This window comes from Oncorhynchus kisutch, linkage group LG20 (genome assembly GCF_002021735.2).
Source record: "Oncorhynchus kisutch isolate 150728-3 linkage group LG20, Okis_V2, whole genome shotgun sequence".
In the NCBI taxonomy this organism is placed as follows: Eukaryota; Metazoa; Chordata; class Actinopteri; order Salmoniformes; family Salmonidae; genus Oncorhynchus; species Oncorhynchus kisutch.
Genome location: NC_034193.2, coordinates 37,919,688 through 37,925,326, shown reverse-complemented (window position 1 = coordinate 37,925,326; position 5,639 = coordinate 37,919,688). Strand labels below are relative to the sequence as shown.

The window sequence follows — 5,639 nt, the reverse complement described above, 5'->3', positions numbered from 1 at the left end:
TGCAAAATCAAAGTTTTCCTCAAATACCACAAGCACATTTCTTTTGTCACCAATACATCAGATAATGATAGGCTCACCATATAGTCATTTGAACTACCACTTTCAATTGTTGTTTTTTTTCAATCACTTTGGCGCAATTTTCATTAGTATATGGTACATTTTCGCAACAAGCACAAAAATCAAAACAGATCATCACAATCGCTCATGTTTCAAAACTTTAAGCACATTTTTAATTGACTGAGTACAACAAACAAATTCACAAAGTCACTTGTTCACTGCACCAAATCACCTTTTCAATTTAGATAAATATTCAATATATATATCTGCTTTTCAAAATGCAATATTCACTTTACTTTTGATATTAGTTTCTTGTTATTTGTTGACAATACTATAAACTATCACTTAATCAAACTGCTCAAAATGACTGAACCACAATTATGTACTGCCTAGTTAACATATATAGTTTGATAACTGTTGAACACTGTAAATGTCTACATTTTTACCTAAATGTATCAATTTGACATCAATTTATGCTGGAAGTTTTGAAACATGAGCCATTTTCATTATCTGTTTAGATTTTTGTGTTTGGAGTTGTGTACCACATACCACATACATACTGTACCACATACCACATACATACTGTACCACATACCACATACATACTGTACCACATACCACATACATACTGTACCACATACCACATACATACTGTACCACATACCACATACATACTGTACCACATACCACATACATACTGTACCACATACCACATACATACTGTACCACATACCACATACATACTGTACCACATACCACATACATACTGTACCACATAGTGATTGAAAAAAAATGTTATCCATAGCCTATGAGATCCGATGGATTCGATTGGTAATTTCAGTTGTGGCAATCAATTGTACAAAGTTTTTAGCAAACCCATTAACCAGTCCCTTCCCAAACAGATGAGGCATAATCACTAATAATTTGCCAGACTGTGAGAAGAATGCTGACAATGATAGACAAAGGACTACAGGGTTTGTTGCTTACATAGTTAAGGAAAGTCATTTTTCTCGCCCAACACAAATGGTGTACAATTCTACATTGAAATGTGAAAACAGTGGAAACTGGATGAGATAATGTTGACACCGCTTGAATGAATGTAAGACTTTTGTGTTGAACCATTATCACAGATATTCTGAGCAGCCAACAGTGAGCGGTGGGCTCTGAAAGTTAGTTGCTGCCCCATGGAATGGCCAGCTTTCGCAACAACTCTATCTGACCTGGAAGACTTGTAGGGACCTTGAATGGCTTGTGGGGACATTAAATGACATGTGTGGACTTTGCAGGTTATGTATGTTCAACTCAGCGTGCTGTTTCAGAAGCAGAGCAGCATTTCTGAAACAGTACAATGAGCTTCAAGTCTTCTCTATGAATTGTAAATAAAAGATTATCAACAAGAACGTATCTTAAGAGTTTATGACATGTCTTATGTTGAGCTTCGTCTCTGTGTGTTACCTGTGTTACGAAGGCCTGCATGATGCTGTTGTAATGCATTTTCAAGACCCCCTTATAATGTCATATAATCATATCATAATGATCCTTACTAAATGCACCATTTCATATCAGTTGACAAAACATATTTTATTCGGTATTATAAAGGATCCTTCATACGCTCATGACAAAGTATTGTCAGTAAATCCATTGTAGCACATCAGAGCATGGTTTCACTACCAGATACCAGAGGTCTTAAGCAGTATTGCCATAATCGTCTTTGTTGGGAGCTGGGAGCGGCGCCTACTGGACAGGTGACTTCAACAGGTCCCTCATACAGTTTAGATGTGCCTGCACTCGAGATCACGATGTGTAAACTACACTCTCTGTCTTACTTGCCACAAACACATTGGTAAAACAAGACACAACAGCCTCTACTGCAGTCCTGAATTCATCTGAGGATTTCTGGTCTACACGCATGAATATACATTCTGAGGTGTGTACACAGCATGCAGGAGTCGCTCAAACATCTCAATCTTCTCATGGACCACAATGGAGTAGGTGATGGGGAAGTCTCTCTCCTCCACACCCAGGAGTATCATGACGAACCCTCTGTCTGTAACATAACTTTTACAGTTTTAGGTCACGTCGTGGCAGAATGCCTCAGACAGGAGCTTGGGCTTATTCTTTGTTTTCAGAAGTTTTCTGAGCTGCTCCTTGTCGATGCTGTTTGAATGTTAAATGACGAGACAGAAGCATTGATGCGAGTAACCAGTCTTGTTCAGTACATCACAACCCATCCGAGTATCTCAAGCACCCCGGTAAAACACAAGAGTTGCAGTAATGAACATTTACCAACAGATGGCATCACTGTGCCATCTTACACCCATAACATCTTCCATTTAATAAAATAGGACAGGAGGTGTCAATTCACTAACAAAACAAACCTAGTAACAATTTCCAACATGAACAGTTTAGTAAAAACAATTTTTCCAGAACAACAACACATTTTGATATTCTCTTCACTTTTATCTCTGTCAACAATCCCTGATGGGAAACCTACAGATTAAGTCTTTTTGGTTGGCTGGGACAGACGCCCGCATCGTGAAAAGACAGGGGGCTTGTCTGCGAGGACTGCGGGTTCCCGCACAGGCATGTCACCTGAATGTTTAAGGGGAGAATTGATGGGCGAGGGAGCGGCCGACCTGTGATCCCCTGGCTCTTCGCCCAGTGCCTCAGGCCCCATGTGACTTGCTGGGGTTCTGTCTTTTGTCATGCGACCCCTTTGACCATCAGGGTTCTGAGTAGGTGCTGGCTCAGCAATCCGAAGGTCAACCCTGTTACGACGGTACAGTGATCCATTCACTTCGACCAAGTAGGAGCGTGGTGCCACTTTCTGTACACAGGATCCGAGTCTCCAGAGGCCTGTCCGGTCCCCTGGTAGTGGCTTCATTCGCACCGTTTCACCCACCCTGAGCTCAGGTAAGTCTTTTGCTGATTTGTCGTAGATGAACTTGGAGACCTGTCTTCTGTGACGTAGCTTCACCAGCACATCTGTCACCACACATGGCTCCAGGAGAGTGCTGGCTACTGGCAGAGCTGCTTTTAAGCGCCGTGCCATGAGGCGCTGTGCCGGGCTGCTGTCCATGCCTTCTGTTGGGGTATTGCGCCACTGCAGGATTGCTTTCCAGGCATCTTTGCCCTCTCGCAGAGCCTTTTTGCAGAGGTTCTTTGCGATTTTTACTGCGGACTCTGCCTTCCCATTAGCTTTTGGGTGTCGTGGTGATGAAGTGACGTGCTCGAATTCCCATCCTGCAGCAAATTTTCGGAACTCAACTCCGGAGAATTGGGGTCCATTGTCTGAAATTACCCTATCTGGCTGGCCATAGCGGGCAAACTGAGCCTTGCAGCGTTTGATCATTGTCTCTGCTGAGAGGTCGGGGAGGAGGTCGATCTCCCAAAAGTCTGAGTAATGATCGACTACCAGCAGAAAGTCTTTGCCACTGTGCTGGAAGAGATCTAGACTTACTATCTGCCAGGGACGCATCGGTAGCTCGTGGGACATCATCGTCTCTCTCTGTTGCTCAATGGCATATTCATTGCAGATTGTGCATTTACTGACATAGTCTTTAATTTCACTCTGCATTCCTGGCCAATACAGTGCGTCACGTGCTTGTCTGTAACAGGCCTCACCTCCTATGTGACTTGAGTGCACGCGTGCCAACATCTCAGGGCGCAGAGACCGGGGAATAACGACTCTCTGACTCTTGAATATTACTCCGTTTTGAACACTGAGCTCCGCTTTGATTGGCCAATATTCTCTGACGGCTAAAGCAGTTTCTTCCCTGCAGTCGGACCAGCCCATCAGAATCACAGACCTCAATGCCTGGAGTTGCCCGTCCCTGTCTGTGTGCTGTCTGATTTGTATAAGGCGCTGGTCTGTAACATTAAGGTAGTCAGCCTGGTTGATGTGTTCAACATCCACTTGCTCTGTTTGTAAGCTGCACACTGCGTGTTGTTCATGCATGGAGCGTGTGTGAGTGCCTGATGCAGTAGCCCTGCTGAGCGTGTCACTCACATACATCTCTGGCCCTGGCTTATACACCACCTTGAGGTTGTAGTTTTGTAGGGCCAGTAGCATGCTCTGCAGTCGTTTTGGGGCATTCAGGAGAGGCTTGCTGAATATAGCAATAAGGGGCTTGTGATCGGTCTCTGCGGTAATATTGTCGCGCCCGTACAGGTAGTGGTGGAAGCGTTGGCATGCAAACACAATGCTGAGGCACTCCTTCTCTATCTGGGCATAGTTCTGCTCTGTTGGGGCGAGTGCCCTAGAGGCGAATGCCACAGGCCCTCCTGTACGAGGCAACAGACAAGTCCATACTGGCTTGAGTCACTCTGAATCGTGACAGGTTTTGACACATTGTAGTATCGCAGTACAGGTGTCTGGGTGACCAGTTGTTTTATTTCCCTCACCGCTGCGTCATGTTTTGGGAGCCAATGCCAGATGGTGTCCTTGTCCATGAGCCTCCTCAGTGGCTCACACACTTCAGAGAGCCGCGGTAGGAATTTGGTCAGGTATGTGACGAATCCGACGAAGCGCTGCACTCCCTTCACATCAGATGGGTGGGGCATTTCCAAGACAGCCTTCACTTTTTCAGGATCCGCCTTCAATCCGGTTGAGGACAAGATGTGCCCATGAAAGCGGACCTCTGGCACTTTAAACTGAAGCTTTTTTATGCTTAGCCTTAGCTTGACCTGTCTGCATCTGACCATCAGGGCCAACAGCTTGGCGTCATGGTCACATTCTGCCTCCTCATCACTGTCCCCACAGCCCACTACGAGAATGTCATCTGCTATGGGTTCCACACCACTGAGTCCCATCAACAGCTCATGCTGTTTCCGCTGATACACCTCTGGAGCCACGGAGACACCAAACGGAAGCTTCAACCACCTCTTCCTGCCCCAGGGTGTCCAAAAGGTGGTCATGTAGCTGCTGGGCTCGTCGAGCTTGCACTGCAGAAAGGCATCTCTGGCATCCACGAGCGTGAAGACTCTGGCCTTTGGGAGCTTGTAAAGAACATCCTCCAACGTGGGCATAATGTAATGTGAACGTCGCAGAGCCCGGTTGAGGTGTTTAGGATCAATGCATATCCGTAGCTTGTCTGGTTTCTTGACGATAACCATATTACTTATCCAGTCCGTAGGCTCAGTGACGGATATGATGTGGCCATCTGCTTCGTATTTGTCAAGCTGAGCCTTCGTAGCTGCTTTCATGGCCACTGGTACATTGCGGGGTGCACACTGGACAGGCTGGATTGCTGCGTCCAACTCAAAGTGGACTTCCCCAGGAACTGACTCTACCGGTGCGTTGAAGACATCATGGTACTTGCTTAGGAGTGTCTCCTTGCTCAGGGGCCCAGCCTGGACTTTGTCTATAATGTTAAGATCAGATGGGATGGGGAAATTAATAAGTCCAAGGCGATCGCATGTAGAACCTGATAGTAATGGCTGTTGACTAGCCTCAACTATTTCAAACTCAAGGGTGTATTTCTGGCCACGTAAAACACACTCTGTCACAAACAGGCCTAAAGAGGTCATGAACTGGCCTGAATACAGTTTCAGCTTGGTGCTACTCTGTGTGAGTTTGTCTC

General features: G+C 45.5%; 1 protein-coding gene across 2 annotated transcripts in view; it reads left to right on the top strand.

Moving 5' to 3' along the window:
• LOC109875480 (transmembrane protein 178A) overlaps positions 1-1,461 on the top strand; it is a 15,812-nt gene extending 14,351 nt beyond the window's left edge. For both annotated transcript variants that reach the window (XM_031799890.1, XM_020467805.2), the window contains exon 4: positions 1-1,461. This exon is cut by the window's left edge. The gene's annotated coding sequence lies outside the window, so the exon portion shown is untranslated.
• Positions 1,462-5,639: the final 4,178 nt, after the last annotated feature.